Raw genomic sequence first — 25,364 nt, 5'->3', positions numbered from 1 at the left:
CCAGGTTTTACGCTCCTTGTTTAATGTAACTTTACTTTCTACCTTGATGTTAATTGGTTTCCCCTCAGTTACATTGTAAACCGGTACGATAAGACCTAGTCTTGAGCATCGGTATAGTAAAAGAAATTAAATAAAAAAAAAAAAAATATTGTGAGCAGAGAAATTGTTATGAGTTTCCGTTAATACTGACGAGCAATAAATAACCTGATTTAGGGTTAATATATACCATTATATGGCAGTATTTTTCGTTAGTTTCTGTAAAACTAAATTTTGTCTGAAGTGTGTGTTTATTATTGTTTTTATTATGAATGTATATTTTGTTCATCATCTAGGCCTTTTTTGTGTTAGGCGATTAATACATTTTAATAAATGACATGAAATTACTGAAGAGGTGATTTCATTTCAAGATGGAATTGTGTCAAGGGAGATGGATCTGAACTGAAGGCAGAACAATGAGGAAGAGATGGTAGCTGGGAGAAATGCAAATGATATCCAGACATCCAGTGGCCCTTGATTATCTTGCACCACTCCTGCAGGAAGACCTGGATTTTTCCCCCTACTAGAGAGGTCGGTGGTGAAACATTCAGAATAATAAAAAAAACTAGTCCCTGGTTTGGGCTGGACTTGTTGCATTGCTTTAGGTTGACAGCATTCATGCTAATGAACATAAGCCAGAAGTTGCTACTATTGCTGTGCAGGAAAAGGCAAGATCTGGTATCTTTGAAAAGGCTGGATGGGGAGTCTTTGGAAGTGCAGCCTCTTAATAGGGTAGAAGGAGTATCTTGAAGAAGATGGTTGTTAGGTCCTGGCAAGAGGGAGTGAACAGATACATTCTACTCTTTTATCTGTGGGACTGTTTCTCTGAGCTTCATATCCCATCGAAGAAAGTGACAAATACACTCTTTAACATCTAGAACTGGCTGTGGAAAATCACTTCCACCTTCAGTCATCTGAATGAAAGGTTTTAGCTTTTGTTTACAGTTGTGTAAGTACTGCATCATGGTTAGAAGAAATCCATGCAGTTAGCATGAAGTTTTGAAAAACTTTCCTCCCAGAATTGTGAAGCATCCTGGGATCCTTCCCTGGAGGTATACGGGAATACATTTTTTTTGCTTTTTTTTTTCAGATTGGATTCCACAACAAAAGATAGATGAGGTAATTGGACTAATTCAAATTCTTGTGATTTTTATACTCCATATTTGAGGTCTAACTTTCTTGCCATAGGGGCACGAGAACTGGGGTTTTCACACATTTTCATTTGTAGTTGTTGCGATATTGTGAAGTGGGATAGCTGCTGGTTCTGCTGAAGTGTCCAAAATTTGAAGGAAACCAGAGACTTCATTCTGAGGATCTTTATTGTTGTGCACATTCACTCCAAGCATTTTTCTCAATTTATCTAAACATTTTAAATAAGAAAAGTCTTCTGGAGGACAGGAATTCTCTGGAGACTCCAGTAGTGGGTCAGAGGGTATTCCTGTTGATTCCTCTTATGAACCCAAGGGTGTAGGGACACTAATTCTGTTGTAAACTGTGAGGTTTGGGGGGACCCTTGCTGTGGCAGCTGACCACACCCATGGGGGGAAGTCCTGTGAGGGGCCACAGGTCAGGCTTAGCTCAGGACACACAAACACAGAGTTTGATCTTTTATTAGCCTGTGTAAGGAAGCCACCAGAGGTGGCAGTAGTGAGCAGCTGGAATAGCCCAGCAGGGCTGGTATCCCTCAGGTGCTGGAACAGTGACTCCTCTGGTAGTAGTGCTGTAGTGGAAAGAACTGAGAAAATGAGTACAGTGGAGAATATACAAGACCCCAGTATGGAGATCACCAGGCTATTATTATTATTTTTATATACTGACATTTGATCTGAGATATCACATTGGTTTACATTCAGGTACTGTAGGTATTTCTCTATCCCCAGAGGGATAACAATCTAAGTTTTGTACCTGAGGCAATGGAGGGTAAAGTGACTTGCCCAAGGTCACAAGGAGCAACAGCGGGACTTGAACCCTGGTCTCCTGGTTTGTAGCCCACTGCTTTAACCACTAGGCTATTCCTCCTCCCTCAGAGAGCAGATCCTGAGAGCTGGGAGGCTTGCAGAAGATGTACTCACACAGCGGTTCCACGGAGATGGCACTGGGGCTGGAACGGAGGCAGGCCCTCGAGGAGCAAGTGCCTGGTTCCAGGTAACAGCTCTGAGGTGAAGATGGTAGTACTCACTGATGTTGAAGATTAGCGAATCCTTCCAGGCACAAGAGAAGGTAGTAGGCAGCGAATCAGGGAACATGGGCCCTTGAGGAGCGAGTACCAGTTTCCTGATAGCGACCTGGAAAGCAAGTGAGGCCCCCGAGGAGCGGGTACCCCGTTAGCATTAAAGACTCCAATAGAGATTGGAGAGGCAGAGTAGCTGGGTATGGAGAGCAAATCCCATGCATAGGATTCCCGTAGGATAACCCTTGCTAACTCAAAGGCTATCAAAGGTAGCGCCGGCGCCATTTTGAAGATTGGCAATATGGCCCGCGTGCAGGAGGTCGCTCCCGGACCCTCGCTGGACTTTTGGCAAGTCTTGTGGGGGTCAGGAGGCCCCCCCCCCCAAGCTGGCCAAAAGTCTCTGGGGGTCCAGCGGGGGTCCGGGAGCGATCTCCTGCACGCGTGACGTCGGGAGCCAGGAACCAAAATGGCATTGGCGCTACTTTTGCTCTGTCACATGATAAGGGCAAAGGGCCACCGGCGCCATTTCTCAATGCAGCCGTGGCCAGAGAGCTGGAGATTGCGTCGGGACCCCCCCACTGGACCCCAGGTAATTTAAAACATTTTGGGGGAGTTCGGGAGGGTGGGGGATTTGTTTTAAAGGTTTGGGGTGGGTTTTAGGGTGTGCCGGTTTTCCTGCGCCCTATTTAACGATACAATACAAATGCCCCTGACGATAAATCGGGGGCATTTGTATTGTATCGTGCACTCTAACGATTTTGGACGATTTTAAAATTATCTGATGATAATTTTAATCGTTCAAAAACGATTCACATCCCTAATATTTAGCAATCCCAGTAAAAAGCTTCATTATATAAAATGCATGAATGTGGTACATTTACTCATAGAATTTTTACAGTACATGCATTCATTATCTGAAGACAGCTGGCTTGATACATGGTGAAAATGGAGAGGTGTGAAATTTGTAAAGAAGCTCAAGTAAGACATGAAAGTTAGGATTCCTTGGAAACCTTTTAGAAGTAAGCAGAGGATATCAGAATCCTACACAAATGTGAATTATTTTTGAATGACTGCAGTAGGGCTCCAGTGAAGGCAGCTGTTTGCACCAATTGTTTAATCTGCCATCTGTACTTTATCAAAAGGATAAAATACCAGCGAAGACCTGCATCCCTTTCCACACATACTTCCACACACAATAAAATTACTGAAAACAAAAGCTCGAGAAAGCATTAAATGACACAATGGCAACATTCCCAGCTTGTGAGAGGTGTAGCTGGATTTTGGGGGCCCATGATTGCAGGATTCCAGAAGGAGATCTGATGCATGGCTCCAGTTAAGGACTGTGGATGTGATGACAGGGCTAGTTGAACTGTGAGGGGGATATAAAATAGAGGAAAGAATTCTTGGGTAGTTGTAAATGAAGGCTCATGTTGCCAGCTTCCAGTTCTAGCTGAGCTGGATGTATAAAGCTGTAGGAGGAAACTGCCAGACCAAACCTCCCGCCCCCAAAACAAAACATACAATTACATTTTTGGTTGGCATGATCACAAAATGCAGAGATTTTGCATGCATATTTTAAATAGCACATACCACCTTAAGTCACTTGTTATACGTGTAAGTCCATAAATTTTGTAACATACAGGTGTGAAGGAAATTACCAGTTTTACCAATTAGTCCACCAGATTGCCCAGTACATGTGGAGGTCATCGAGACCCTCTGGGTTCTTCAGCCTGAACTCTCCAGACCCCCACCAACTCAGTACTTCACAATAAAGACATTTAATCTTACTTATGCCAGAAAATGAGCCGGTATAAATATACATGAGTAAGCTGCCAAATTTACATGCACAAGTCTCTTATATGTATAATTGTTGGCCCTGCCCCTATTTTTACACACGTATATTTACGCACAAACCATATTTACACGTACATTTGAGCTTTATAAAATAGCATATACATGGGTAAATGCTATTTACACACATGCTATTTAATATTTATCTTGCCACCATTGCCAAATTGTTGACTATTATCACAGATGGTTTTAAGATCTATGCTGATGATATTCAGTTTTACATAAAAGTCCAACAATCATTGCAAGAAACAGTTGACTCTTTACTTCTTTGTTTGGACACCATTAAACAATGGTTGAGACAAAATAAACTTTTGTTGAACACAAGTAAGACTACTATCCTTCTTATTCACCAACCACATTCTATACCTCTTCATGATACAGTGTCCATAGATGGAATATCATTTTCTCTCTCTAAACCTATAAGGAGCCTTGGTGTGTTGCTTGATTCTACTCTTTCTTTTAAACCTCAAATTAGGTCTCTTATTAAAACTTTTAGAAAAAAGTTTTTGTGCACGCAGCAGGAGATACATGCGTGTCCAGGTGGCTTTTAAAGTCCACTCGGCACGCACTGACCTGACATATTTGCATATATCTCCATTTTGGAATGTGCTAAGCTTTTAAAATTCACCTTTAAAAGAGCTTCTGAATGTATAACTTGTCTCTGCAAAATAGCAGAGTTTCTTGCACATGCTCAGACCTTTTAATGGGAGGACATCAGCATCACTTGATCAGATGCTTCACCACGACTAATCCTCTGTCCAATCTCCTTGCCAACTTGTCCTGCCACAGCTCCCAGGAAGTTGCCATGTGACACAGGCAGGCATGAGTTAGTTGCAATAGCTACCAGTTAGTCCCTGCCTGTATCTGCTTGCTTAGTACAGTCATAGACTTAAATGAGAAATAAATAAATAAGGCAAATATTTTTGTTTATATTCTTAGCATCCGCCATTCACTTCAAGGGTCCACAAATGAAACAAAATTTGACTCATTTGTTGCATTTTGCCCATTTGTTTCAAAGCAAATGCATATCCCTAATGTGTAGACCTCTTCTTATAATAGAAATTGCCCAATCAAACTTGTAATCTTGTATGTGAATAATTGTATGTGGACATTCATAATTACTATTAAACACTATGGTACATTACTAATTTTTTTTAAAAACTTAGACTCCAAAAGAAAATAATCATCTTATTGGTAGGCACTAAATTCTAAAAGATGAATTTTAAAAGCCTGATGCATGCATTAAATAAAGGATGCACAAATATGTCAGGTTCACATGTGCTGAGTTGATTTTAAAAGCTGCCGAGATACGTGCATATCTCCCGCAGTGCGCACAACTCTGAAGTTTTCAAAAAGGGGTGGGACGTGGTCTGAGTGGAGTATGGGCATTTAGAGATGTGAATCTGAGATGTGTGCATAAATACGTGATCCGGCATGTGCCAAGGCCTCCCTGCTGCGAAACTTTACTTCTGCTATAAATGACATGTAAGTTAAAAAATAAAGAAAAATAGGAAGATCTGCAGGGATAACTGAGGGGAGTGAAGGCTATTAAACCAGGGGAGTTTGGAAGACATATCTCTTAACTGGGTGAACTGGGGATGAACTGGTAGCCTAGGTGCACGTCCTTTTTAAAATTTCCCAATTTATGCTGTAGAAGCAGCATTTCTATGCACTTGCAGACGTCCATGTAAAATTTGGTGCACATGTGCTATTTTATAACATGCGCCCATATATGCACACAAGTTATAAAATAGCCATGTCCCTGAGCGTGGGCCAACGAATATGCACACATGTGGGCCCGTGCTCCAGTTTGAAATTTACCATCAATTGTTCATCCTGATCTCAAACTGCTTCTAAATGCAAGAACAAAGCCCGTCATATCCATTATAATTAACTTTCTACCTAACTCTGTTTTAATATTTATACAACATTCAATGTTCACATTTAAGAGCTTTCACTATATTTTCACTTATGTGTGAGTGAGCTTTACTCCCTGATTTTTCAATTCAGAAGGATTTAAAAAACAAACACAGTATAATCTCACTCAGGAAATAGCAGCAGAAATTTAGATTATCATGTATGTGTGTTGGGAGGGAACAGGGAGAAGCAGTATATCCTGCTGTGTTCATACACAAACATCTGATTTGAGTTTCTGATACAACATCTCATTTTAAGCAAAAGCAAAGGAATTTTCCAGCCTTCCTGAAAATATGAACAGATGCAAACCAGATATCATTTTGACAGCACATGCACCTGAGAACTGTTAATGTGGAAGCCACTTAGTGGCAAAACACCTTTGCCCTCACTTTAATGATGTGGTAGGTCTGCACAGCAATCTCAGTCTCTAGTTACTCAGAGCTCATCTGCACTTGTCTCATCTCTGCTTTCAGTTTACCATCTACTAATTTTGTTTTAACTAGTTAATATGAAAAACATGCAGTATTAGTAACTTCTATATACTTAGGAAATGAGCTGTCTTATTTTCATATTGAAATTTCTGAGCCAATATAAATACATCTTACCTACTATTCATTCTTTAAAAAAAAATGTCATGTGAATCAAAACCAGGATGCATAAATGGGATTTCTGTCCGTGCCTTCTCATGAAGTCTGGTTTTTTACCAGCATGGAATGCTTTCTAAACTGTTTTGGGTTAGTGGTGAATGAAGGGGGTGGGAGACACTTTGTTACACTGATGCATAATGAAAATAGGCACCATCTTTTTACTCAGGAGCTAAATTGAATTTTAATGTTTCATTATTTATTTGTATTGTTGAAAATTCTATGTATGTAGAATTTTAATCCACACTAGACATAATTCATGGAGTTTTCAGACTATAAGTACTATTAAATAAATACATTGATAAAAATGCTTAAACAGCAATAAGGCACATAATGGCACTACTTACAGGGGCAGATTTTTAAAATTTTGCTGCAAGGCAAAATTGCTCCACTTTATCATCAAAAATACTGGGATATTTTAATTGGTCAATCTAGAGCATTTTTTTGCCCTGGAGCAAAAGTATGATAACCTTGCTTGTCACCATCTGATGCAACCAACCCCATCACTGCATTTCGCCAGCTGATGTATATGCATTTTCCCCAATGTTTATATTCAGAGCCAGAGTCGGTGCTAGCTTTTTTGCTGCCCAGTGTGAACAATTACTGTGCTGCCCCCTACTCCCACTTCATTCAGTCTCTGTCCTGGGCCCAGAAAAAAAGGAAAAAGCCCATCTCCCTCCAGTGATACAAACTCTATAAACTGACACCTCCCCCAACCCCTAGGTCTTCACCCCCTGCCCTGGAATCCATGGTCAGTGCAAGGATATTAGATGCCCTAGGCGAACCTTATAGGCTTGCACAACACAACACACCCCCTTCCCTCACCCAGCCCACTTCACACACACAGTTAAGAGTTATGCATGCATAACAACATTTTACATGAAAAATATCAAAGTATGGTATTCTAAGATAAAAATATCACTTACATTATATTTACATGCATTGCTGTTATGCTAACCAGAAATCTCTGCAAAAAACACTTGGAACCCATATGGTACTGGGTCTGTTGTGTGTGGGCTTGACTCTCTGAAAGCCCTAAAACACTAATATACTTCCTGTTAGGAGAATACCTCACCTCAAGCCACACATGAAGAAAGTAAACAGACCCTCACCAAATACAGAATAGAGCAACCATAAAGTAGAAATAGAATCGTGACAAAACCTGAACTGGAAACCACAAGAAAACAGACTCTCTATGCAGTGCAACAATAAAAAAAACCAGAACCATCACCATTCCTTGAACATCCATCAAAATAAAGAAATATAATAAATACATAATCATAATAGTAAAAACATACTAATAATAATATTTCAAAAACAGATCAAAAATACAAGATCAAATAATTAAAAATTCAAATACATGTATTTAATTTCCCAAACACCAATAATATATTTCAAAATAGCAGACACATCAAATAACAGTCAAAAAATAAAACTAAAATGGATTTTAAAAATTCAAGCTCTCCATATCTGGGAACTTTTGATTTCTAGTCACCCTAAGATTGTCGTGAATTAGTGGGGGTGCACAAACCTTCTCCTCTCTTTCTTATATACTGTATATACCCAGACAAGCTCACACACACACATGCTTCTTTCTCTCATTCATATCCAGGTGTCTCCAGCTCTTCTATGATTGGGATCTGCCAGCAGTTCCGAGCCTTCTTCTTCATTTCGCTTGCTGGCAAGTTGCATGCATGGTATAGGGCATGCTGGGCATGCTCAGTGTGCCTAGTCAAAGTTCTAAAAACTAGAACTAGAACCTATTCCAGAGTCGAAGTCATGGAACCCAGCACCTGTAAAAAGTCCCAAACTAGTGGTGGAGACTTGGCTAATAAGGTCCACACCTGACCTTGAAGCTTGATCACTCGCTCCTCCGTGAGGGCAACCATACCTCGTCGGGTGTCGAACAAAGCTCCCAAAAACTCCAAGGACTGCGTGGGAGTCAGCCGACTTTTGGACAGGTTGACTACCCAACCAAGATTGCGTAGCAACTGGAGAACCTGACAAACTGCTTCCTGACACTGCAGTTCTGGCTTCGCCCGAATCAGCCAATCGTCCAAATACAGGTGGACTAGATATCCCTCCCTGCGGATCTGTGCTGCCATGACTACCATGATTTTGGTGAAGGTTCTGGGAGCCGTGGCCAGACCGAACGGGAGTGCCTGGAACTGATAATGATGCCCCAGAATGGAGAAACATAGGAAATGCTGATGGTCCGAATGGATGTCGATATGTAGATAGGCTTCGTTGAGATCCAGAGATGCTAGATATTCCCCCTGTCGCACCGACGCAATGACTGATTTCAGTGTTTCCATCCAAAATCGAGGAATCCGTAAGTATTTGTTGACCCGCTTGAGATCCAGAATGGGCTGGAAAGTGCCCTCTTTCTTGGGAACCACGAAATAAATGGAGTACTGACCCCTTCGAAGCTCCTCCGATGGGACTGGAATGGTGGCTCCGAGATCGAGCAAGCGCTTTGGCATGGATGCGCAGGGGGAGACCATGAACCGCTAATGGGGCATACGTGCAAAATCTAATGCGTAACCGTGTTTTATCACAGTGAGGACCCACTGGTCTGACATTATCTTGACCCATTCCTCGTAAAACATGCTTAGTCTGCCACCCACTATAGGGACCGAGGAATGAGCCGGCGGCCCATCATTGGGAGGCCTTCCCACTCGGAGCTCCTGGTCCGGATCCGGGTCTACCGAACCTTTGTCCCCGAAAGGACGGAGTGTAGGACTGCTGTCCATTGGCATTGTGATGAAAGGAAGAACCCGAACCTCTGGATGTCAGGGTACGGCGACCTCCTCGAAACCGAGACCTGGGAGAGAAGGAACCTCTGGATGTCGGCTTATCCTCCGGAAGGCGATGCCCCTTGTTCTCGCCCAAGGACTGCACGAGGTCCTCCAACTCCTTGCCAAAAAGAAGCTTACCCTTAAATGGCAAGGACCCTAGCTGTGCTTTCGACGAAACGTCCGCAGCCCAATTCCGAAGCCACAATAGCCGCCGAACGGAAACTGCTGAGACCATGGCCGATGTGCGAAGCAAGTCATGAAAGGCATCCATACTGTAGGCAATGACTGCCTCCAAATGACCAGCCTGTAGAGCTTCCTCCTGGGATAAGGACTCATTGGTCAGGAGCTGTTGAACCCAGCGAAAAATTACTACATATCGCCGCCCGAATCCCTAGGGCGGATATTTCAAATATCTTTTTAAGTTGGACTTTCAGCTTACGATCCTGCAGGTCCTTCAGGGCCGTGCCCCCGGTGACCGGAATGGTGGTCTTCTTAATGACCGCCATCACGGCTGAATCCACCTTCGGAACCCTCAAGAGTTCCAAAGCCTCCTCAGGCAAAGGATATAGCTTATCCATGGCCTTGGCCACCTCAGTCCCAAATCTGGAGTGTCCCACTCCTTAAAAAGTAAGTCCATGGCTAGGAAATGAAAAGGGAAAGTGGTAAGAGGGCCCCAGAGCCCCAAAACCACCGGGTCCATAGATCCCAGGCGAGATTCCTCCTGGGGAAGCTGAATATCTAGTTCCCCCAGAATAGCTGGGATAAGCGGTCCTAGCTCATCCCTGCAAAAAGACGGACTACCTTTGGATCATCCTCGTCCGTCCCATGGGCCTCCTTCATCCCTGCTTGCTGTCACCCTATGTCCCCCTCCACCCCCTCGGGGGCTGAGAGGTCCCCTCCAGTTCTTCTGGGTCCTCGGACTCTGAAGAGGAGGAATCTGTGTTCACCACCTGTGCTCTCAAGGGCTTTGGGCGTGGGACTGGGAAGGAATCCGCCTACTGCGGAGTCCATGCCCGCTTGGAAGGACTGGGCTGTGAATCCCCCAAAACAGGTCTCTTCCTAGCCGCCTTGCCTGCCCTAAATGCCTTAATCATAAGGAGCACGAAATCCAAGGAAAAGGAAAAATCCGACGAATAATCATCCCCAGTCCCTGCTACATCCAGGTCAGCCTGTGGCTTGCCTCCAATTGTGGCCCTGTCCCCCTCAGGGACTCCGTGCTGCGGTGACAAACAAGGAGGTAAAACCTCCTCTCTGTGTAATGCCAGTGCCGCCGGGGAGGGAGACAAAAAGGCACACGGAGGTAGGGTCGCTGACCCTAAGGCATTCAAAATGGTGCCCGTTCCCGCGCTGTCGGGGAACAGGGCAGGGATCCCCTCCGGTAGCTGCCCCAATGGGCCGACCACTGATTGTGCCCGAATCAGGACTCCTCTCAGAGCCGCCGAGGCCCCTTCATCGCTGGAGACACATGCGGCGCATAAATTTTCCCTAGACAGGCGTGCGCGCACCGTGCCGCAGGCCCGACACGGCATGGCAAAGACTAAAAATGAACCCCCGCAGCCCGAAAACGCGGCGATCCGGCCCAAAAAAGCCCCCCCCCCCCCTGCGATCGGAATGGCTCACGGAGTTAAACGGCGCAAAACCAAAATTTGACAGTTTTGGTTTTTTTTAAAGTACCTGACCGGCGCCTCGGGTCCTGAACCTAGCGGGGGAAGTGAGCGGGGCTCCCCGGTGTCACCCCCAGTAGTGGTCTGTGTTGGATGACGGGTCCTCAACCCCCAACACCCACCGCCTCTGAAACCAGGGAGGATGGTCCCCTCAGGACCTCACAACCCCCTGGGAGGCGGGAGACCTTGACCTGCAGGTCACACTGCGGTCAGTCTCTGTCCCTATTTTAAATCCTTTTTTTTTTTTTTTTAATTCGCCTAACCCTGACTAACTATGCTAGACCCGAACTCAGACTGTAGGTTTGGCCCGTCTTCCACCTGCTAGAGACAGAAGAATACTGCCAGACTGTAGGTGGCACCAGCCCAGTTAAGGCAGAGTTTGTTGTTAAACTTCTGTCTCCATCTGCTAGGGGGGGGGGGGGGGGGGAAACCCAGGAGTCTAGACTGATCCGGGTACTTAAAGGGAACACAATTTAGTAAATCCCACAAAGTTTTTCTCCCATGGTAAAACAGTGCTTCTAGTGTTGTTTTACCATGGCTTACATTATAAAAGACACCTGAATCAAGTTTAGGAGCATAAAAAAATTAAAATGCAAGGTCTGATCCATGACTTCAGGAGGTCTCTTCTTGGCTTATTGATTGAAATTGAGAACCTGCACAATATGGAGGGTTAACACCTGCTGTGCAACCCCACTGAGAGCACAGTGGAGAATGAAACCTTTTATTAAACACAATACAAAGTAATAAAATCTCCCCTGTGCTATACCAGAACAGTTCTGAGTCTCCCCGTGGAACATGTCTTTCAAGCACCTTGACCTGGTGCTTCTGTCATCTTATGTCATGTTTTTCTATCCATGTGATATTAATCACTTAGATTAATATTTAATTGCCGGACTATCAACGTCACCCCCAAATTCTGGGAGAATTTTGGATTCAGGAAATCAGAATTTCCACATTCAATCCTTTACCCACATAATGCAAACAACCTACCATATGCTGAGAGAAAAAAAAGAAATGCAGCCCTGAAGGCAGTGTGTAAAGGAAAAAATATGAGTTTTCATTTACTCAAGTTTATAAACAGACTCTTTCCCCACCCCAAAGTACAAAACCAAAAGACATTGTTCTTGGGTAATCTCAGTGTTTGGGTAGCATAAACAAGGGAGAATTTCAAAGATCTTATACTCTTATGATTTTTATGCCCATAAAACAAGTTAAGTAATATTTTGAATAATAAAGAAGATCAAGCACTGTAAGTATTCTTTGAACCTTAAGCTCACATTTGTTTTCATCTGCACATACCCAATGTTGGGAAGTGTTTCATGAACTTTCCCGCCAGGGGCTCTGCTTTACTAGTAGAGGACTGGGAGGTTGAGCCATGCCTGCCTTACTGGGGTGATTGACATTTCTGTCTGTTTACTGGATCATGAGAAGCTACAAATGATGTGTTTATAAGCTAATTTTTAAAATTATACTGTACTCGCTTTGAGTGAATATTATATTCAAAGTGGGAAACAAATCCAAATAATAAACAAACATGATGCGCCTGTTATAATTATTTAATTTTAAGTGCATTCACAAGTCAGCTTATTTATGAGGATTACACCATGAGAATTAAAAGAATGAGGGAGATGTGCTAGCTGAGCCCCTGGACTAAGGCTCTGGCAGATAGTGCGGCCGACAGCTCACCCTGGCCGTCCTTTCCTGCCTGTTTCTACCTGAACTGCAGCTGCTTGTAATTGGTTTTGACCTTCTTACTGCTGAAGGAGCCCCTAAGCACTGCAGGGCATATGAAGAGGGAAATTAGCTGATATAATTTCCAGGTCTCTTATAGGTATTTGATATTCAGGAAATCCTAAGCAGTGGTTTGAACTGAGCGGAAAACGTGACATCACACTGCAATTGGAACAGAACATTAAAGTTCGGAGACTAACCCAAGCTCGAGTAATGGATTGCATGCAATAGTTGAATAAAGCTCCATCAACACTTAAACATATTTTTCTCCAAAAATGATTTTTTTTTACAAATACCTGGCAATTCTGAACAGTTTAGATTTTATGTTAATTTGGAGAAACGTGCTTGCAGCACATAATTAGGTTTCCATGTGTACTGTATGCTATTATTCTCTGATCCTTTTACTTCCTTACTAGTAATTATTGTACATTCCTGACATCCTTGTTTCCAAGGACTTCAGTGCTTAACACAATTTAAAATTTTCAAGTTTTTAGTGCTGTTTTTACATTTTAAAAACACTGAATGAACGGACCAGACTAACAGATATGTCATATTATTTGATTAACCTGGATGCTTTTATCAAACAAATACATGTGAAATATAATATCCCTAAATCTTTCAAATTAATATTTAAATATAAAGTAACTATAAAAATATTTTGATCATCAGTAAAACTGCATACATGCCATAGAAAGTAATACAATCAGTCAAATTATTCAAAAGATATTTTTGATAAATACATTCTTCAGAGACTATAGATTAAGATTTAAAGATTACAATATAAAGAGCAGTTTGGTTTCCATAAGGGATATGGAACAGAGTCCTTGTTAATCTTTTTCAGGGATTATTTTTATAAATACCTAAAGGCTGATGCAATATCTGCGCGCAAAAAACAGGCGCTCATAATTGAGCGCCTGCTTTCCTAACGCGCGCCCATCTACCTCGCCCGGGCGCACGATGCAGTAGGCAAATGAGCTGCTGAGTTAAAAAGGAGGTGCTAGGGAAACTTGTGCATCTCTAGCACCTCTTCGGCATCGGGGGCCCAGGAGTAGTGGCTGTGCACGGGTTAGGAAAACAGACGCTAACCTTTGCACAGAAACGAGAAATGAAAAATGGACACTCATTAATTTAGCATACATTTTCCTAACCTGACTGCCGGCAAGACATTTTTTTTTTTTTACCTTACTCCTTTTTTCGGTTCCTCCGACTTAATATCACCACAATATTAAGTCGGAGAAACTACAGAAAAGCAATATTTTCTGCTTTTCTGTTAACTTTAGGAGCTCCTCAAGACTTCATGTCTGCTCTGGGGCAGGAGTTAATCTTTGAGAGTAAACGTGTGCGTTTGGCGCACATTTATTTTTTACATAAGTGGGTAATGGCTAATAGCCTCATCAACATAAATTTACATGTAATGAGCACTATTAGCTATGCACTGGTTTGGATGCACGTCTTTGATGCACTGATCCCCTTATTGCATAAGGAGTTATGGATATGCATAAAAAATGTGCAGTCAACCATAGGTTAACCAGTGCGTTAGCCTGAGTGCACGGTATTGCATCGGCCTGCTAGATAGTAGACATTCTGGAATGCTTGTGCAGTTGGACACCAGAGCCGTGTTCTATTGTGTCCCCCATGTTTAATTATTTTTTTTAAATCATTTATTAATTGCTTTCCAGATCAAATCTTAGATTGCATATGAAACTACAAGAAATGGGAATAGGTGTACTGGTGTTTCAGTCATATTTAACTGGTCGTCAACAGCAGGTCAGGTTTAATCAGATTTGCAGATGACATAAAATTATTCAGAGTAGTTAATTCAGAAGTGGATTGTGATAAATTGCAGGAGGACTTTGTGAGACTGAAAGATTGGTCGTCCATATGGCAGAAGAAATATAGGGGTAGATTTTAAAAAGTTGCTCGTGGGCGTACATGTGCACGTGCTACCTGGCACACGCGTATGTACACCCGATTTTATAACTTGAGCGCGCAGGTGCATGCAAGTTATAAAAACAGGGGTTGGCGCGCACGCAAGGGGTTCACAATTGTGAACCTTGCGTGCGCCGAGCTGCGCTGCCTTCCCCTGTTCCCTTCCCCCCTTAGCCCTACTCTAACCCTGGGCAGGCGCAAGTTGCGCGCGTTGGCAAACTGCCGGCGCGCAATCCTCGGCACAGCAGCAAATGGCCGCTGTGCCAGGAGCCGCTGACCCCGCCCCTTTTTGCAAGCCCCAGGACTTACATGTGTCCTGGGGCTTTACACATGTCGCCGGGCCTTTTTAAAATAGACCCAGCGTGTATAAGGCCGGTTAATCGTGTAAATCCTCCGGGGTTACGCACGTAACCTTTTTCAAATCCAGCCCATAATGTGGACAAGTGCAAGGTGTTGCATATAGGGAAAAATAAGCCTGATATTAGGTTCCATATTAGGAGTTACCACCCAGGAGTAAGATCTGGGTGTCACAGTTGATATTACATTGAAATCTTCAGCTTAGTGTGCTATGGCAGTCAAAAAAGCAATCAGAGAAATTATTAGGAAGGGAATGACATATAAAACAAAGGATGTTACAATGCCTCTGTATCGCTCCATGGTTAGACCAGATCTTGAATACTATGTGCACTTCTGGTCCCCACATCTAAAAAAAGATATAGTTGTACTGGAGAAAGTACAGAGAAGGGGGACCAAAATGATAAAGGGCATGGAATGTCTCCCTTATGAGGAAAGGCTAAAGAGGTTAGGGCTGTTCAGCTTAGAGAAGAGATGTATGAGTGGGGATATGACAGAGGTCTACAAAATCATGAAAGGAATTGAACAGATAAATGTGAAATGGTTATTTACTCTTTCGGATAATACTAGGACTAGGGGGCATTCCATGAAGTTAGCAAATAACACATTTAAAATGAATTGGAAAAAATTATTTTTCACTCAATGCACAATTAAGCTCTGGAATTCGTTGACAGAGGATGTGGTTAAGGGAGTTAGTGTAGCTGGGTTTAAAAAGGTTTGGATAAGTTCCTGAAGGAGAAATCCATAAACTGCTATTAATCAATTGTTAGGATTCTGAGGTATCAGATGGTGTGTGAACCCTGGGCCGAAGTGAGAGGTGTCACTGCCCACAGGGAGGAGCCCCGTGGGCCTCACTGTCGGAAGGCTAGGTCTTAGCTGAGGAAGGCACAGAAAGAATAGTGTCTTCTATTAAAGAGATAGAAGCACTACCCATGGAGCGGGAGGTGCCAGAGAGAGATGGTCACACAGCCCTAGAGACACAGGGTCAGTGGGATAGGTAGTGCCTTGAAAGAATACTCCATAGCAGTGGTAGTAGTCCATGAAGTGGGAACACCGGAGAGGTCTCTTGTAGAGATGGTAGTGGCCTGCGAAGTGGGGTACACCGAAGAGGCCTTGATAGAGATGGTTGTGGCCCGTGGGGCGGGGTACACTAATGATGTCCTCGGTAGAGATGGTAAGGTCCGCAGAGTAGGATATGCAGATGAAGTCCTCAGAAAAGGCGAGAGCGACCCGCAGAGCGAGGAGTACAGTCGAGGCCCAGGGTGGAAGGGGAAATGGCCCGCAGCGTGGGGTACACCGGTGAGGGTCCTTGGTCAGTCTAGTAGCAGTCCGCAAGGCGGGAAGCATCTGTGAGGTCCTTGACAGCATAGTAGAGCAGGCACTACTGACTGAGTTCTCTGTAGCGATGGTAATGGCCCACAGTGTGGGGTACACCTGATAGGCACTTGGTAGGTAGGAAGTGATCCGCAGGGCGGAGTACTCACAAAAGAGCAAGTTGGTTCCAGGAAGCCCCGAGGAATGGAGCAGAAGGAGTTCCAAATGTCAGGCCCTCCGAGGAGCGGATAGCCAGGATGAGAGAGAGGTCCCTGAGGAGCAGGTACATAAGACGTGCACGTCGGAACTGGAATCTGGAACGCAGGGTCCTCAGGAAGCGAGGTAGAAATAGCAAGGATGAGACTCTTTGCCAAATCATCCTTGGAAAGGGCCAACAGTTTTAAATATCCACAGATCCTGATGTCATCTGGAAGGGATGCCTCCGAGGTTCCCGCCATGATGTGGAAAAGACCGGGCTGTGTGCGTGCGCATGCCTAGAGAGCCTTGATGGCAAGATGGCAGTCGGCGGCGACCATGCCGACCCGGGAGGCCTGGAAGCGATAGGCAGGTCGTAGGTAGCTAGCGGAGGCTTCCAATCTACTCCACGGAGTCAGGGAAGTGAAGAAAGAGGTGAGCAGAAGTGGCGCAGCTGTCTGCGACCGACGAGAGTAACATGAATAGGGAAGAGCCACTGCTTGTTGCTGGCATTTTTAACATGGGATCCATTTAATATTGGATACTTGTCAGGTACTTGTGACTTCATTGGCTGCTGTTGGATACAGGATCCTGGGCTTGATGAACCCTTGGTCTGTCCTAGTATGGCATATCTTATGTTCTTATGTAATAACAAAACATTGGCATGGTTCCCCATTACAATGGAGTTTCTCAGGGATCCTCCTTATCAATGGTATTGGTTAATATATATTTGTAACCTTGCAGATGTCATGGATTCCTTAGGGTTTTATTCAAGTTTTATCCAAACAACGTACAATTTTTTATTCTTAGTCTGTGTAGAGAGGAAGTCCCTCTTCCTGATCTTACTCAGAGGATGATGGAGATTAATAAATGAATGGAATTTCATGGGTTAGTTTTAAGTCATGAAAAGACAATGATTACATGGTTAGGCAAATCAGCACCCCAGTATTGTCTAATAATTATAATCTATTTGGGCACCCTGTGAAATTATAAAACAAGCTTCAGGATCTGGGGATAATGCTGGATTCTAAGCTCACTATGAAAGTTCAGATCACTAATATGGCCAAAGTATAATTTTTTACTTTAAAAACCATTTGCCCTTTAAGGAGGATTTTAGAATAGTGCAGGCAGTTGATCTCAGTCAGTTAGATTACTGTAATGCTCTTTATCTGGGATTGCCAAAAGGGTTAGTTAAGATATTCGAATTGGTTCAAAAGCTGTATTACATATGATTTACCATGGGGGACTGGTTTGACTCCTTATCGGAAAAAATTACATTGACTACCAATAAGTAAAAGAATTTGTTTTAAGTTACTGAGCATGGCACATAAATCATTGTCTTTGGAAGATCATTTCTTATAGAAAAGTATTGTCTTATGGTATGTTTCTGGGCGTACTTTACGTTCTTTAAGACAAAATTTACTTGCTACTCCATCCATTGCTTCTTTTCATTTACAAGCAACTGTCCATAGAGCTTTTTCTTTGGTTGTTCCTGTTTTATTTTATTTTATTTTTTTTATTTAATATGTTTTGTATACCGTGTATTTGGTTTTGCCATCAAATGGAACACTAAGCCTGCAGTGGTCAGGAAAAAGATTATTTAAAGTTTCGGAAACAAGTGAAGGCATTTCTCTTTGAGAGGGCATATGCAGACTCTAAGGTGATTTTAGTGGTGAGGACAGTGAAAGTGCATTATAATTTTTCTTTTAAAAATGTGATGTTGGAGTATTTTATTTGTATTTTGATTTGTAATTATTTTATTGTTTTTAAATGTTACGGGTATAATTTACTGTGTATTGTCAAATTTTAAAAAGGCTGCGTGTGTAAAAATCGGTACTTACATGTGTGGGCTGACCCTGCGCACACCGCTCAATGTTTTCAATTTGGTTTGGAGAGAGACTAAACCGATTGTGTATAACTCAGGATTCGGAGCGCTACATTTGGTATCATTCATAGTTTATACACATAGGGGTAGATTTTTAAAAACGGCGCTTTCGCGTACTTTTGTTCGCGCTCCAGGCGCAAACAAAAGTACGCTGGATTTTAGTAGATACGCGCGTAGCCACGCGTATCTTCTAAAATCCAGGATCGGTGCGCGCAAGGCTGCTGATTTTGGGCAGCCGGCGCGCGCCGAGCCGGGCAGCCGGCGCGCGCCGAGCCGCGCAGCCTGCCTCCATTCCCTCCCCTCACCTTCCCCTCCCTTCCTCTACCTAACCCACCCCCTCCAGCCCTATCTAAACCCCCCCCTACCTTTGTCCACGGATTTACGCCTCCCGGAGGGAGACGTAAATCCACGCGCTCCGGCGGGCCGCTGGTGTGCCGAGACGCAACCCGGGGGCGGTTCCGGAGGGCACGGCCACGCCCCCGGATCACCCCGGGCCGAAACCACGCCCCCGGGCCCGCCCCCGAAACGCCGCATCCCGCCCCCAAAACGCCGCGATCGGTCCCGCCCCCGACACGCCCCCGACAAAAAACCCCGGGACTTACGCGAGTCCCGGGGCTCTGCGTGCGCCGGCAGGCCTATGGAAAATAGGCGCGCCGGCACGCAAGGCCCTGTTCGCGTAAATCAGGCGGATTTACGCGAGCAGGGCTTTTAAAATCCACCCCATAAATTGTTGATGAAGATATAGAATTCATATGATGCAGCCCTATTGAAGGAGGGCGAAACTCGGCTAGAGTCGGGCTCATTTGCACATATTTGTCTCCACACAATAAATAAATACAGATTGGACATTTGGCTGCTTATTTTGTATTTCTGCTCCCACGGCTTTATTAAGCAGCCTTCCTTGCTGTTTTGTCAGTCTGACCCTGCGCACACCGCACGTATTTTCAAAAGGGCCCAGCGCACAAGTGCAGGGCCCTGAAAAAGGGGTGGGACAGAGGCCGGCCAAGACAGCAGCCATTAGACGCTGTTCTAGGGAAGTGCGCGCCAACAGCCAGCGTGCGCAAGTTGCTTCTGCTCTGACAGAGCAGTAAGCAAAAAAATTTAAAGTAATTCTTTGTTAGGTAGGGGGTAGGTGTCAGGGTGGAGAGGGAAAAGGAAGGTTAGGCAGGGGGTAAGGGAATTTCCCTCTCAGTTTGCTCATTAATTGGAGCAGACTGGGAGGGAACTGGGGGATGCCCAATTGCGTCACCATGCATAACTTGTTAAAATTCACCCCACCTACGCGTGCCGCCTGCACATGTGTGCCAGATTATAAAATCCAGCACGCATGTGCGTGCAGCCCACAGATTTTATAACATGTGCGCACCGGCATGCTCATGTTATAAAATACAAGTGCCCATGTGCGCGCACACCTTTTAAAATCTACCCCATTGTGAATATGTAATCTGCCTTGAATATATAGAATTGGCAGAATATAAAGTGGAATAAATATATAAGTAAATAAATATGAACAACCAAGATGCAAAGAGAAATTTTTACAATATGTTTGATAATTTGAATATACCTCTATATGTCCTATTCTCAGTCTCCACTAGACCAAGAGGCAATTTACAATGGCATAACTCACAATATGCATGCTACAGCATATCAATAATTAGATTGTTTTATCCATATAATCAGTTTCTATATGTGAAAACTTAAATACTAATAAGCCAATGTTGTGAAATTTAAAGAATGCTAGCATCTCACTTGTGAGATGAAAGGCCCACACTCACTTACCAGGGAAGAGTAATAACAGCATTCATTTCATGCACCTTCCCTGGCAAAAAGAGAGAAATAAATATATTTGTTGAATAATTTATTCCCTCCAGCAATTTTGACCTAAAGTAAATTTAAATCCCTACAGCAATACAAACACTTTTATATAACTTTATTTTGTAATTGTTGTCTACTAACCATCTTTAATGTAATGTTTAAATATAGTCAAGGAACAAATTCATGGTTTAATTATTTCAATTTGTGGTGAAAGGGTGTACCTTACCGCAGTTTAAGCTTGTATGTTTGTGTTGACACTATGAGACGTATGTAAGGAGCCTCATTTGCTAAAGCTTTTCTCCCATTCTTTACCTATGGGGGGAAAATGGCTTAGTTAAGTCAGACACTAAATGCAGCATAAATATTTGCCAAGGTATTATGAAAGCACTAGTTAGAATTTCATTATGAAATATTTCTACTGAATTTAGGAATACAGGAAACACACTTTAGCCTACAGCGCTGATCAGCTATCATATGCAAGGTTGCTAGTACCCTCTGCTGGGCATGACATGCTAGAATATTTGAGATCTCAAATCTTGCCTGCTCACCAAATTAGTATGGATGTTCAAGCAAAAAAAAAAAAATTGTTTCATTTTCCTGCCACTTTTTTTTTTTTAATTTTATGTTATTTCATTATAGTACAAATTAATGTGCATTAAAATGTTTTCTGGGCATATTAAAATCATATAGAGGAAAACTTTCAAACAAATTCCATTTGGCGGCATATACACATGTTTGTGGCTGCATGCATATTTGTTATACTGTTTTATAGTAAGCACATATATGCACATGTTTTTTATAAATACACATTAATTCTATCATGCAAAATACACGCATACATAGGCTTAAGTGTGAATATATGTGATGCATTGAAACCACGTGTATCAAAGGATTGAACGTGCATACTTCATCAACCTATTTTAAATATATATATATATATGTATATATTTTATGCATGAAAGTAAACTGGGTCTTATTCATGTAAGACCCGAGTTACATGTGTAAGTCGGCCAATTTTAAAACATGCGCACTTTGAGGAAATTACCAATTAGTCCACCAGTTCGCCCAATCCTCCAATTCATCAGGTTCTTCCTGCTTCCTCAACTTGAACTCTCTCCAGTCCACACAGACCTCCTACCTAATAAACATGTTTAATATCATTTACACCAGATAATTAGCAGGTTTAAAATTATGTGAATAAGTTAGAAAATGTACTTGTCTTTTAAAATAGCAACTTATGTGTGTAACTGTTAGTTTACCCCGTAACACTCCTAGACAGCCCTTTTTTTACAAGTCAAAGTGAACATATGCATGTATTTTGGCCTTTTATAAAACAAGGAATATGTGAGTAGAGGCTACTAATGCACATATTTCCTATATTTTCTATGTGTAACATTTTGAACATTTCACCTTTAGTGTGTATGCACACTAAAATGGTTAATGTGTGCTAAAAAACATAATGGGCCAGATTTTAAAAACTATGCCTGGGCGTAGATTTGTGCACGCAACCCGGCGTGCACAAATCTACGCCCGATTATATAACATGCGCGCACAGCTGCACGCATATTATAAAATCCAGGTTCGGCACACGCAAGGGGATGCACAATTGTGCAACTTGCACGCGCCGAGCTGCACAGCCTTCCTCTGTTCCCTCCGAGGCCGCTCCAAAATCGGAGCGGCCTCGGAGGGAACTTTCCTTCCGCCCCCCCCCCCACCTTCCCCCCACCTTCCCCTCCCTAACCCGCTCCCCAGCCCTACCTAAACCCCCCCTTACCATTATCTGCTAAGTTGTGCCGGCCAACAGCCGGCCCACGATCCCGGGCACAGCAGCAAATGGCCGCGTATATTACGCTCGTAACCCTTTTAAAATCCGCCCCAATGTGCAGTAAATGAAATATAACGAAACAATCAACAGCACTTCCATACAAACTGCTGTATATGTGAACTATGAGTATTTTATTTAAGGGGCTAGAGCACATGGTAAAAAGATTTAGCATTTGTTAGCAGTATACAGTACACATTGAAAGGTAAATTTCAAAACCCGACATGCACCAAAATTGGAAGATACGAGAATATGCCGGGCCGGTGCACATGAGTGGATTTTAAAGCTGCCCAGATACGTACGTATTTCCTGCTGCACATAAAACATTTTTCAAAAAAGGGGCATGGGCATGGACTGGGCGGGACATGGACATTACTGGATTTCACATTGAAACCAAAGGGCCAGATTTTTAAAAGGCCCGGCGACGTGCGTAAAGCCCCAGGATGCGTGCACGTCCCAGGGCTTGCAAAAAAGGGGCGGGGAGGAGGTGGGGCATGGGCGGACCAGGGCAGGGTCAGCGGCTCCTGGCACAGCAGCCATTTGCCGCTGTGCCGGGATCGCGCACCAGCAGTCGGCCGGCGCTCACAACTTGCATCTGCCCATAGGCAGGCGCAAAAGGTAAAATAAAGGTCAGGGGGTGGTTAGACTAGGGCTGGGGGCGGGAAAGGTTAGGGGAAGGGGTGGGAAGGTCAGGCTAGGGGGAAGGGAATGGGGGAAGGCAGCGCGTGCGATAGCTTGCTAGGGGAGGAGTGGGGGGTGGACTGCGCGATGTCTTCACTGGGGGCGATAAGGTAAGCCACGTTATCGTCGCCAGTAGCACACCCAATACCACCACCTTTCACGGTGGCGCTATTGGGTGTGAAAGCCGGCAGCGATGGCTGCCGGCTTTCGCAGGCCTGCCCCCCGTTTTCGCTGGATTCATCATTCTGCGATAGAATGGTGAATCCAGGCCTTAGATTGTAAGCTCTCTGGGGATAGGGGAAATACCTACAGTACCTGAATGTAATCCACTTTGAAGTGCTGAAAAAAGTGCAAAAAGCAGAATATAAATCTAAATAATAAAAAAAAAAGATATGCATGTGGCCACTAGCATTTGAAAATCCACACAGCATGCACATGGCCCAACCACATGCATATCTGCCCATTTTGGCGCCCGCCAGGTTTTTAAAATACGTCCTTTAGTTAGTATGCATTTAGGAATTGATTTTCAAAAGATTTAACCAGCAAACTTTAAGAGTTATCCAGTTAAAGTTTACAGGTTAGAAATGCTCCCCCACCCCAATCCTCATGACCAGCTAAATTTGCAAGGCACATAAATTTAGCTGGTAATAAAAGAAGAGAGGGAGAGACCAGAGGTATGGTTAAGCCAAGGAAAGGAACTCAATCAGTTAGTGCTAATTTTCAGCATTAGATGGTTAAGTTAGCTAGTGAACTCCAAATGAAAAAAATAGCAGGCTTTTATACCCATTTTTTTTTAATATTGCAAGACTGAACTTGTAACAAAAGAAATAACGTAATACTAAAAATAAAAAAATAACAAAGGACATCCCCTGGCAACAAATTCCAGAGTTTAGTTCTTTTTCACTCAATGCACAATTAAACTCTGGAATTTGTTGCCAGGGGATGTGGTTAGTGCAGTTAGTGTAGCTGGGTTCAAAAAAGGTTTGGATAAGTTCTTGGAGGAGAAGTCCATTAACTGCTATTAATCAAGCTGACTTAGAAAATAGCCACAGCTACTACTAGCATCTGCAGCATGGGATATACTTAGGTACTTGTAGCCTGGATTGGCCATTGTTGGAAACAGGATGCTGGGCCTGATGGACCTTTGGTCTGACCCAGTATGGCATGTTCTTATGTTCTTAAGAAAAAATAAAGATTGCATAGTATTACATTTAAAACACCAAAAAAAGGGAAAAATGAGGGGGGGGGGGAGAGAGAGGAGAAAAGAAAAGGGAAGATTAAAGAAAGAAATTTAACAAAAAAGAAAAGGGCATGATATAAGTCTGTTCCTATATTTGATCACAAAAATATATACCACCACCGTGGAGTATCACACGCAGGGGTAGATTTTCAAAGGGTTGCGCACGTAAGATACACGCGCAACCCCCAAAAACCTACCCCTGCCTCCCCCTGCATGCGCTGAGCCTATCTTGCATAGGCTTGGCGGCGCGCACAAGCCCTGGGACGCGCTTATGTCCCGGGGCTTGCAAAAAGGGGCGGTCCAGGGGGTGGGGCATGGCCTGAGCCTCCAGGCACAGTGGCCATTTGCTGCTGTGCACAGGATCGCGCATAACTTCTTCAACAAAGGTAAGGGGGCGTTCTAAGTAGGGCTGGGGGGGCGGGTTTGGTAGGGGAAGGGAGGGGAAGGTGCGGGGGGTGGAAGGAAAGTTCCCTCCGAGGCCGCTCCGATTTCGGAGCGGCCTCGGAGGGAACGGAGGCAGGCTGTGCGGCTCGACACATGCAAGTTGCACAATTGTGTACCCCCTTGCGCGCGCCAACCCTGGATTTTATAATATGCGCACCCATGTTATAAAATAGGGCGTAGATTTGTTCGCGCCGGGTTGCTCTAACAAATCTGTGCCTGCTCGCAGGTTTTAAAATCTGCCCCACAGTGAACAAATCACAGATTGTCAAGGCTTATCACAAATGTAAAGCGACCTTCATATTAGAGGAGCAAATCTTATTCAGGAGCATTAAAAAATATCCTAAATAGGCTAATAATTTACTCCCAAGATTTATAGACCCATGTTTTAATCATCGGTCTCAACGTTCTTATTCTTCTTAACCACATCAAAGTCACATAACTATTTTTAGAAAACATTTTTTTTATTGTAATTATAAACAACGCACTTATCTTATATAAACTGCATTTGTTAATGCTTCTGAATAAGATTTGCTCCTCTGATATGAAGGTTTCTTTACAATAGTGATAAGCCTTGACTTAATCTGTGATTTGTCCTCTGTGTGTGATATACCATGATGGTGGTATATATGTTTATGCTATTTGAGTTTACCATCCAACCAGTGGCTCAGGCCCGCCTAACCAGACATGTTGGAGTAATGCTGTCATGGGTTCCAACCCTGTGATGGCAAAGAGGACAGCCTCAGCAAAGCAAGGCCGTCACGGGATCCCATCCCTGCGACAGCAAAGAGGAGAGCCTTGGAAAAAACAAGGCCATCGCAGCCTCAGAAAAAACAAGGCCGTCGTGGGATCCCATCCCTGCGATGGGAAAGAGGAG

This window comes from Rhinatrema bivittatum, chromosome 4, assembly GCF_901001135.1.
Source record: "Rhinatrema bivittatum chromosome 4, aRhiBiv1.1, whole genome shotgun sequence".
Lineage (NCBI taxonomy): Eukaryota > Metazoa > Chordata > Amphibia > Gymnophiona > Rhinatrematidae > Rhinatrema > Rhinatrema bivittatum.
The sequence above is the reverse complement of the archived record's forward strand: the minus strand, read 5'-3'. Positions refer to the sequence as shown.